The sequence below is a fragment of the Leucoraja erinacea genome, chromosome 1 (assembly GCF_028641065.1).
Source record: "Leucoraja erinacea ecotype New England chromosome 1, Leri_hhj_1, whole genome shotgun sequence".
Taxonomy (NCBI): domain Eukaryota; kingdom Metazoa; phylum Chordata; class Chondrichthyes; order Rajiformes; family Rajidae; genus Leucoraja; species Leucoraja erinaceus.
In genome coordinates this window covers 128,717,495-128,729,666 of record NC_073377.1, presented here as the reverse complement: position 1 = coordinate 128,729,666, position 12,172 = coordinate 128,717,495, and positions in this window count along the sequence as shown.

Genomic DNA, 12,172 nt, shown 5'->3' with positions numbered 1-12,172 from the left:
TGGCAGCAGAATGCAATTACTGTACTGGGATTTTGTGGTACCACAGGAATGCTTAGAATCTTTGTCACAGGGCTGACTATTACAACACTGTAGGCGCAATGCCCTAGGTTCTTTTGAGACAGCTTTCACAATAGACATGCATGTTTTCTTCAAGCTCCAAGTCACTCTAAGTTCAGTAATACCACAGAGTGCAGTGTAAGAAGAACCCAGGCATCTTATGACCTATCTAGTGCATATTATTACAGAACAAATGACAGATGATGAGGATATTTATAGGCAACGATGCATGCTGTATGTACAGGCGAATATTCTCTTACGTAAATTTGGTGTGTGTGCAGATGTGGTGAAGATGTCGCTATTTAGAGCATACTGCACAACACTCTACACTGCGCACCTGTGGTCAAACTATGGAAAGACAAGTTTGCAGAGACTAAAGGTGGCATATAACGATGCCATGAGAACACTGCTAAGGAAACCTAGATGGTGTAGTGCCAGTAATATGTTTGTGGCTGCAGGAGTCAGTACTTTAGAAGCTATCCTAAGAAATCACATGTATAAATTTATTTGCAGGATAAATGACTCTAAAAAAGTAATTATTGTGGCCTTGTCATACATAAGGGTTAGCACTACACGCTACGAATCCCAGCTGTGGAGACACTGGTATCGTTGTCTCATTGTAGGACATTGATCATTCTTTTAATCTGGATTTTTAACTTATGTATTGTGGTTTTAAAAAATATATAATTTATGATGCTTGTATGTGATATACTAAGATTTTATATGTATTTGATGATATTTTTTTAATATGCAATGCATTTTTTTATGTAATGTTGCCCCTTGTCTGGACCTCGAGTCCATAATAAAGTTTGTTATATTATTATTATTATTATTATTATTATTATTATTATTATTATTATTAGGTTCTTTAATTATCTCAGGGTACCAAAATTGCAAACAAAGAGGGGAATTTTACCACATAAAATAGAAAGCTTTGCAGCATTTCCATAGTAGTTGGTGAATAAATGGCAGCAAAAAAAAAAAAAGTTGCATGAATGATAAAGAGTTGTTGGATGGAAGATGGGGAAAACACAAAGCTGTGATAGGTTAACCAAATGTTTCTTGGACATTATCATCATTAAATGTCTAAAAGCTAAAAATGCCACAAAGTTCTCCCAGCCTAGAAGCTTATCAAAATAGATACAATAGGCTCCTTCAGAACCACATTGTTTGTGGCAAACATATTGCCAAGACCAGGGTCTCAAGGTATGAAAATGCACACCTCCAGATTCAGGGGCAGTCTCTTTCAAGCTTTTATCAGGCAACTGAATCATCCCACCACAACTAGAAGCAGTCCTGAACTACTATCTCTCCCATTGGTGACCCTCGGACTATCCTTGTTTGGACTTTGCTGGCTTTACCTTGCACTAAACATTATTCTCTTATCATGTAACTCGGCCCCGAAGCTGTGGCGGAGGCTGCAGAGACCTGATTCGGCCCCGAAGCTGTGGCGGAGGCAACGGCAGTGGAGACCCGACTCGGTCCTGGAGCTGTGGCGGCGGCAGCGGCTGCAGCAGCGGCAGCAGTGGTAGCGGAGACCCGACTCGGCCCCGAAGCTGTGGCGGAGGTAGCGGCAGTGGAGACCCGACTCGGCCTCGGAGCTGTGGCGGAGGCAGCGACCACCCTCGGAGTTTGAACCGTCGCCTCGGCGCAGAGGGAGAACAAAGAGAGAAGAGACAGAGACTTTAAGATTTTGCCTTCCACCACAGTGAGGAGGTGTTTGGTGAACTCACTGTGGTGGATGTTAAATTTGTGTTGATTGTGTGTTTTTGTCATTTTTTTAATTAAATGTATGACTGCAGGGAAACAAAATTTCGTTCAGACTGAAAGGTCTGAATGACAATAAATGAATCTTTTTTCTTTTTTTTTTTTAATATTTTATTTTATTAGAAGTACAGTCATATGGCACCAAAGTGCCTAATATATATTTTCATAATACATATTATGTACAACTTCTTTTTTTTAATTTTTGTTACATTGAAAAAAGATGAGAATAAGAAAAAGAAGTTAGATAGTAAAGGATAGAAAGATGTGAAATATATAGTGTGTGAAGAAAGAAAACGAGTAAATGAAGAAAGTTGAGAGAGAAAATAGAGAAAATAAAATAAAATAATAAAGAAAAGGAGATCATTATTTATAATCTTGACCAACCCTCGTCCAGTCCTGAAACAGTTATTTTTTACAATTGTGTTGCACCATATGATTCCAAAAAAACGACGAATGGAGCCCAACTCGTTATGAATTGGTCTGATTTATCCATTAGGAGGAATCGCATTTCCTCAAGATGAGCGTTGTCCAACATACTTGCAATCCACATTTTAAGCGTTGGTATTGATGTACCCTTCCAAAATTTAAGTATTAATGTTTTTGCTATTATTAAACCATAGTTAAGGAATAGATTTTAAGATGTGTTCAATTTATTCCCATCTTCCATTACACCAAATATAATCATTTCAGTATTAGGTTCCATTCTTGTCTTGAATAATTTTGTAAATATTTCAAAAATATAATTCCAAAATCTATAAAGTTTTATGCAAGAAACTAAGGAGTGTGTTATAGTTGCCTTTTGGGCTAGACATTTATCACAAGTGGCGGATATATTTGGATAAAATTTGTTCAATCTTGTTTTTGAATAATATAATCTATGTACAATTTTAAATTGAATTAGATTATGTCTTACATTAATTGAACATTTGTGAATATATATCAGGTATTTTTCCCACTTAACCTTCGTAATTTTTATCATTAGTTCCCGTTCCCACTCTTCTCTAAGTATCTCTGTTGTTGGTAGGTCTATATTTAGAATACTATTATATAAATAGGATATTAATTTTTGTGAGTCAGCTTCAATATGAATGAATCTAATCTAATCTAATGTACCTATACTGAAAATGGCTCAATTGTAATTATGTCTGGCCTTTCCACTGACTCGATAGCATGCAACAAAAGCTTTTCAATGTAGGTATGTTACAAAAATTACCTTCTGCAGTGCTTTAATTCTGCCACTGGCCGTGTGCGCGATTATGGCGTTTGAAGGGGGGGGGGGGGTTTAAAACGGGGTTTTTTGCCGACCTGGTCCTGAATTATATTTGTTGGAGTGCAAGATGTTGCTAAAGAGTCGTTCCTACGGCCGTACTGTGTCGTTTTGTTTTAATTTCACCGACAAGTTAATCGCTGGAATGATTTTAAAATCAGCTTCTGAAGTCGTCAATGCCGACAACTGGGACGGATTTTATGGAGGACCAGGTAAAAGAAAGGAGTTTATTTTTATGTATAAAAGTGTTTCTTAAGATGTATTTAATTCACATTTTAAGTTGCGAAACGGTAATTTTTCCCCCTGAAGAACCGGCAGTGTATTTGCTGCCGATATGGGGATATAAATTCACCGCTACCTCAACGTTCTAAATGGTCCCATTCCAGTAATTAGGCCTGGTCCCCCAACGCAACCCAATCCTCAAAGCAATATTTCACCACTCACACATTCCCCAATGGGGGGGGGGGGGGGGGGGGGGAGGGATGTATGGGCAGGGGGGAGATTTGGGGATGAGGGATGTGTGGAGTGGGGTGTGGGGGTGTGTGTGTATGAGGGGATTTGGGGGGGAGTGTGTCTGTGGGGGGGTGTGGCTGTGTGTGGGTGGTGGGGGGGGGTAGGCAGGGTGGATTGTGGGGGGGAGGGGTGTGTGGGCGGGAGTTGTGGGGGGAAAGGGGTGTGTGGGCAGGGGGAGTGAGCTCAGAGAAAAGATGGGGAGGAGCCATGGGGGAGAAGGGGGCATCACGTGGGAGGGGGGAGGAGCCAGCGAAGTTTCCAGAGGGGTAGTGGCTGCAATTGGCGGTGCGATGCGGATTAACAACGGGCGCTGGTCGTTCTCCTCCGGTGGGATCAGAGTCTCCGCTTTCCATTTGGTGACATTGGCGACATCTCCGACTGGGCTGGGCTGAGTCTCTGACTCGGGGCTGGACTGGGCTGGGTCTCCCACGCTGGGCTGGGCTGGGCTGGGCTGGTCTGGGCAGGGTCTCCGATGCTGGGCTGGGTCGGGACTCCGATAATGGGCTGCTTCGGGCTGGGCTGGGCTGCTTCGGGCTGGGCTGGGCTGCTTCGGGATGGGCTGGGCTGCTTCGGGTCCCTCCAAAGGTCCGGTTGGAAAGCTCCGCCGGATATCCTCAGTTCCAGTAAAGACGCTATGGTGCAGGAAGGGGTGGCAGTCCCTGGGAGTAACAGGGGAAGAGACTAATCCACGTGGCGCTGACTGGCAAGAGAAGAGTTCGATCAGCGCACGCACGTTTTTTAAGATTTTTAAACCTCGCTAACTTTTACGACATTCAACTGATCAGAACGAAACTTGGTGCACTCGCAGCACAGAAGAACGATGAGTGCACTGGCGAAAAATCCTACCGCTATCGCCAACCGTTTTTGCGCAAATAGAAAGACCGCCAAACGGAAGATAACAAGATCAGAGATTTAGTTTTGTATAGATACTTTATCAGGTCTCCTCTCAACCTCTAGAGTTGCATAGAAAATAATCCGTCTGTGCAACCTCTTTTTGTAGCTAAAATACTCTAATCTAGGCATCATTCTGGAAAACCTTGTGCACCCTTTCCAAGACTAACCAAATTCCTACAAAGCTGCATCGTGACTTACTGAAATGCATGATGCCATATTCAATGAAGGTTACCATGTGCCTTATTTACCACTCCATCAGTTAATATTACCAAAGTCCCTTCAAGCTAAATCTTATTTTTCATCAAGGAAAGTAATATTTTTGTCCAAAAATACAAATACTTGGTAAACTTGATTTCACCCTTTCCTAATGCACTACCATGATTGATGCCAAAAAGTTGTCCAAAAAGCATGAGAACAAACAGTGGTTGTTACGCTAAACATATGCTGAAACAGGACTGGTAATGGCTCCAGTTGGACTCAACTGAAACGCAGGTATCAACAATTTGCTACTCACCTCTCTGAGGAGAGTGTAGGCTCTTAAAGGCACACTACCCATGTAAACCAGGCACTGGCAGTTTTTGTGATGGTTATGATGTTAGAGACATACTGCAGCGGAAAGCAGGCAAAACCTTAGATTTAATGAAGGACTGATATTCTATGTTTATGGGGCATGGGCGGGGGGAAGAGGGGGAGAGTTTATTAGTAATTGGAGTGCAGAAGGTCAACCCATCCTACCACAAGAAAAGCTTGGTGGAGTTAGAGTATCATATAGCATGGAAACAGCCTTATCAGCCCATTGTAGAAAATAGGTGCAGGAGTAGGCCATTCGGCCCTTCGAGCCTGCACCGCCATGCAATATGATCATGGCTAATCATCCAACTCCGTATCCTGTACCTGCCTTCTCTCCATACCCCCTGATCCCTTTAGCCACATGGGCCACATCTATTTCCCTCTTAAATATAGCCAATGAACTGGCCTCAACTATCTTCTGTGGCAGAGAATTCCAGAGATTCACCACTCTCTGTGTGAGAAATGTTTTCCTCATCTCGGTCCTAAAAGATTTCCCCCTTATCCTTAAACTGTGACCCCTTGTTCTGGACTTCCCCAACATCGGGAACAATCTTCCTGCATCTAGCCTGTCCAACCCTTTAAGAATTTTGTAAGTTTGTATAAGATCCCCCCTCAATCTTCTAAATTCTAGCGAGTACAAGCCGAGTCTATCCAGTCTTTCTTCATATGAAAGTCCTGACATCCCAGGAATCAGTCTGGTGAACCTTATCTGTACTCCCTCTATGGCAATAATGTCTATCCTCAGATTAGGAGACCAAAACTGTATGCAATACTCCAGGTGTGGTCTCACCAAGACCTTGTACAACTGCAGTAGAACCTCCCTGCTCCTATGCTCAAATCATTTTGCTATGAATGCTAACATACCATTCGCTTTCTTCACTGCCTGCTGCACCTGCATGCCTACTTTTCATGACTGGTGTACCATGATACCCAGGTCTCGTTGCATCTCCACTTTTCCTAATCGGCCACCATTCAGATAATAGTCTACTTTCCTATTTTTGCCACCATTGTGTCCATTTTTGCCATGATAATCTTATCCAATGCCAAGAGATGCTTATCTAATGCCATCTTCCTGCAGTTGGCCCATATTCTTGGTGCTACATTGTTTCAGGTGCTCATCTAAATGCCTCTTCAATGTTGTGGCTGTAACTGCCTTCATTGCTTTTTAGATTGGATTGGATTCAATTTATTGTCATTGCACTTTTCAGTGCAACAAAATGGTTTAGCCTGTAGTCATAACATAGAATAATTAACAAAACAAACACTCAACACAGTTTAAAGTCCCAAAGTAATTGTCTCTTCCCTCCTTGCTCTCCCTCTGCGCTGAGGCAATCCATGATGTTGTGACCCCGCCGGGTGATGGTGAGCAAGTCCCGCGGCTGAATCCGTGCTCCGCAAATGGGCCGGTTCAAACTCCGCGGCCCGGGGCGGTCGAAGTTGCCAAAGCTGCCGCCCTCCAGTCCAGCAGACGCAGCTGTAGTTGCTGGAGCTCTGGAAAAATAGGTCACCACCTGTGAGCTCCCGACGATGTCGTCCACTGGCCCATGGCCAAGCCTCCAAAGTCGGGTCGGAAGTTGGGTCGCCCCGCAACCACAGCCCTGAAGTCGACTAGCCTCGTGTTGGTAAGTCTTGGCTCTGCCTCCGCAGCCTCGAGGTCGGTCCCAGTTGGAGGCCGCCAGCTCCGCGATAGGCGTCAGCGCAGACGGACACGGAGACAGGGGATATGGCAGGAAAGGTCGCATCCCCCCCCCCCCCCCCCAAGGAAGAGTAAAAAAACAGGTTACACCCACCCCCCCCCACACATACACAACTAAATAAACTGCAACAACGGGACAAAAGAAAATTAAAAAAAGAAATGACAAACGGACTGCAGGCGATCAGTGGCAATGAGTTTCAAATTTCAATCACCATCTTGGTTAAAAAAAACTTCAAATACGTACCTCTTATCTCAAAGCTGTGACCTTTAGTCATGGACACTTCTCCCAAGGGGACAACTTTCTCGCTATCTACCATCTATGCCCATCACAATTTTATTCATCATTCTTCATTTATCTCCACCAATGGAAACAAACCCAGCCTATCTAGTCTCTACTCCTGGTTGGAAAACTCCAGAGTATGAAGAAGGGTCCTGCCCCGAAACGTCACACATCCTTTCTCTCCAGAGATGCTGCCTGATCCTCTAAGTTACTCCAGCACTTTGTGTTTATCTTTGGTATAAATCAGCATCTGCAGTTCCTTGTTCCGGCATAATGATGAATTTCCTCTGGACTTCATACAGTGCAATTACATCTTTAAAAAATGGTAACTAACGATTTATCAGTTATACCATTAACTCCCTGTTCTTATATTCTATGCCCTGATTAATGAAGGCAAGTATTCTCAATGGGTTTCTGAACCACTGTATCTACCTATTGCCTGTGCTGCTACTTACAAGGATCATAGAAACATAGAACATAGAAATTAGGTGCAGGAGTAGGTCATTCGACCCTTCGAGCCTGCACCGCCATTCAATATGATCATGGCTGATCATCCAACTCAGTATCCCGTACCTGCCTTCTCTCCATACGTCCTGATCCCCTTAGCCACAAGGCCACATCTAACTCCCTCTTAAATATAGCCAAAGAACTGGCCTCAACTACCCTCTGCGGCAGAGAGTTCCAGAGATTCACCACTCTCTGTGTGAAAAAAGTTCTTCTCATCTCGGTTTTAAAGGATTTCCCCCTTATCCTTAAGCTGTGACCCCTGTGTCCTGGACTTCCCTAACATCGGGAACAATCTTCCTGCATCTAGCCTGTCCAATCCCTTAAGAATTTTGGAAGTTTCTATAAGATCCCCTCTCAATCTCCTAAATTCTAGAGAGTATAAACCAAGTCTATCCAGTCTTTCTTCATAAGACAGTCCTGACATCCCAGGAATCAGTCTGGTGAACTGTCTCTGCACTCCCTCTAAGATCTCCTCAGATTTGGAGACCAAAACTGTACGCAATACTCCTGGTGTGGTCTCACCAAGACCGTGTACAACTGCAGTAGAACCTCCCTGCTCCTATACTCAAATCAGATTCAGATTCAGATTCAATTTTAATTGTCATTGTCAGTGTACAGTACAGAGACAACAAAATGCCTTTAGCATCTCCCTTGAAGAGCGACATAGCAAATCCTTTTGCAATGAAAGCTAACATACCATTCGCTTTCTTTACTGCCTGCTGCACCTGCATGCCTACCTTCAATGCCTGGTGTACCATGACACCCAGGTCTCGCTGCATCTCCCCCTTTCCCAATCGGCCACCATTTAGATAATACTTGGACATGTCTCTAAGATCTTTGAACATGTCTCTAGGTACACTAAACCTCAATACTCAATAGGGTTCTGCATTCTTAAGCATATCCTAGCCTTATTAATCCTTCCAAAATGCATAATCTCATGTTTATCTGGATTAAATTCCATGTGCTATTGTTCTGTCCATTTTAACAACTGTTCAATGTAGTTATGTAGCTGAAGACTACCATCCATACTACCTACAACACTATCACTCTTCATGTCATCTACTTACACCTCCTGCATATACAAATTGTTCACGTGTATAACAAGCAATAAGAATCCTGGCATCAATCCCTGTGGTACACCATTGGTTATAGGTATAAATCAACAAAACAATCCTTCACTATGAGTCTGTGCCTCCTGTTGCTAACCTCTTTTCAGATCCAACTGTCCAATCTGACTTAATCCCATGGGCTCTGCCTTACACTGTAGACCACTGCTAATTAAAATCTTATCTAAGGCTTTACTTAGATCCATGTAGACTACATCAACTGCAATACCCTCACGGAAACATTTTGTCACCTCCTCAAAAAAATATTCCAATTAGTAGGTCCATTTAATAAAAAAACAAAATGCTATAGGAAATTAACAGGTTAGATTGTATTTGATGAAGGCATGGACAAACACCATTTTGGGTTGGAATCCTTGTTCAGATTAATCAGACTTCTGAGTCTATTTCCTCCTCAGATGCTGCATGATCTGCCAACTTCCTCCAACACTTTGTGTTTTGCTCAAGATTTCAGCATGTCGTATTTTTCCTAAACAAAGTCAGGTTGACATCTCTGATCACTTGTTTGTGCCTGAAGCAGTTACAACAACCAGGACCTCTATTTAAAAGATCTCTGCATTTTTCCACAACGATTTCGATAGTCAAGTGGCTCTCATTGCTCAGTTGCTGAGGAACTATTTGCACACTCGTGTGAGGAGCCAGGGAAATTAGAGAATGACATTTGTCCCTCGGGATCCGTCCATTAGAGAAGTGGTGGGCCAGAAGGAATGACTGGTAGTTCAAATCCCTAAGGGTGAAGATATTGCGTCTGCATCCCAGAAACACCATAAGGAAAATCCTCAGATGATCAACAGCCACCTGAAAATTGAGGAGTGGAAACCTTTCCCATAGATAATAACTGCTAGGTTACAAATGGGAACCATTATGGACAATAACACAGCCACGGATACCTTCCAATATCTGTCCTCACTGAGATCAAAGTATATTAAATCATCTGCCTTATGCAATGTCTGGTTTACCTCTCTGATACGTTGGTGAGGGGAAAATTGTGGAGTATTCCGGACATTTTGAAAGGCTGTGTGGTTAGGAAGTTGACAGTCAAGGTAACCTTAACTCAATGAAGACAGCAGTACCAAAACTAAACCATAATAATTAAACCATATTATCCTTATATAAAGAAGGGTCTTGACCCGAAACGTCACCCATTCCTTCTCGCCAGATATATTACCTGTCCCGCTGAGTTACTTCAGCATTTTGCGTCTAACATATTATTAAACCATATCACTTTAGAGATACAGATGCAGAACAGAAACTGGCCCTTCGGCACTCCGAGTCTGCACTGAGCAGCGATCACCCATACACTAGCACTATCCTACACACTAGGAACAATTTACAATTTTACCAAAGCCATATAACTTACAAACCTGTACATTAGTGGAGTGTGGTAGGAAGCTGAGGCACCTGGGGAATACCCATGTGGTCACAAGGAGAACGTCCAAACTCTGTACAGACAGCACCTATATTCAGGATCAAACCCAGGTCTATGGAGCTGCAAGGCAGCAACTCTACTGCTGCGCTACTGTGCCGTCCTAATCACTGAACCATATTTCAGTGATGACAGCCATGGAAAATCTGAGCCTGGGAATTAATAGGTCGGATATTGTATCTCTGAAGATTCTGTGGGTGTAAGTTCTTGGCAGATTGGAAAGTCCTTTCTTGCTGTGCTGAAATCCCTGACCCATCCTGTGTGGCTAAGCACAGACTCCTTCTGTGAAGGAATGCTGCTGGCAGAATCATTATTGAAACATCCATGAAATCCCAGGAGGCACCCAGTAGAGCATGTACTGCTTGTCAGCTGCAGCAAATGCTGTGGACAATGGGACGTGCTTGAGTAACCTTTGGTCATTTCTGAAGATGCCCAGTTACTCTTTGTCAGCAGATTGCCCCTTTAATTAGCTTTAGTTTACTTAGTTCAGGTTAGAGAAACTGAATTGAAACCGGCCCTTTGGCTCACCCAGTTTGTCTGCTTTCGTTTCAACCCCCCACACTCAGGGCAGTTTACAGAGGCCAATCAACCTTCAAACTTGCATATCTTTGTGACATGGTACGAAACAGGAGCACCCAGAGAAAGCCCATGGTGTCACAGGGAGAACAAGCAAACTCCACACAGACGGCACTCAAGGTCAGAATCAAACCCAGCCCTCTGGCGCTGTGAAGCAGCAGCTTTACCAGCTGCACCAACCAATATGCTGCCTGCCTAATGCACCAAATTAAATGGTCTGCTCTGTGTTGTGCTCTGACTACTCAACAAGCAGAACAGGTTGCAAACATTCCAATTTACATCTGTAAAGGTGGCAGCACACAACTACCAATGCCATAAGTTGAGTGAATGATGCTGCAAAAATGCCAAGCGGGTCAAAGTACACTGCACTGGTACATGGGACATTTATAGGAGGGTACAATGTCATTTGTAAGCTTTCATGAACATAATTTGATGCCGTCTGAATTCTTTTCATGTGATTTGCACATAAGGAATGAAAGGTCATCGATCCAATTTCTCTGCAAATCGCTGGCAAAGGCAAGAAAAAAAAACATTAAAATAAAACAATGATCGGATGGGAGTGAGGTTATAGTGTGTTGCAAATATGTTGTCTCTTTCAGCCATTTTTTGTCACAAAGCTGATAAAAGAGGATGACAGTCTCAATGCATTGATATGGATCTTTACAGATCTTTAAACTAAATCTCCTCATACTGTATGATCTCATTTTAGCAGGCTACTGAATATTGAATTATGTTTTCAAATTAAAATAAAATCTTTTTCTCTGCACAATCCCAGCAGAGGCTAGAAGTCACACGCATTTTAGTTGGTGGAGAACATTATCAGAGTTGAAATTTTGTCTGCAGTACATTAGTAGAGTAATTGCCTAGTGATAGGCGTTCATTGTTTTAAAAGTTTCAGATTGATCAAAGCAAATTTGCCACACAATGCAGCTCCTGAGAGGGAACGAACCAACAGCTGGGCTCTAAAATTGCACAGCATGTTTCAATAGAAGCCTTGCAAGGCAAGCGACTGGATCTTCTACACTAATGTAAGCCCTGCTGTTAAAAGGAGCATACAATTCAGGCATGAAATTCTGCAGGAAAAAAAAAGTTTCATGCTGAAGAAACTGGCTGTGCAAATGAACTTGTTTCCTGTCAGTTTCAATAGACTCAAGGGGGCTTTTCTCAAATCTTGGAAAACAACAGATGCAACAACAAACAGCATGGCCAAAGTCACAGTCTCCTCTCAATACTTTCTTGGAATTTGCATTGGTCATTCAATATTATTGATTTGCTTCCTGCATATATTCACAAGTGAAGTGAAAGATGTCTATTTCAGTTCAATATTTTTATTCTTTCTCCATTATTTTCTGGTGAAGGTACAGAGTATGTACATGGTGTCAATCAGCTCCCGCATTATGAGGAGAATTGCTGCTTCTGTAAATTGAAACTCTGTTATAAACAGTTATGATCATGAGTGACTTTGTTTCAATGCTTGGCAAATACATTCTTGACA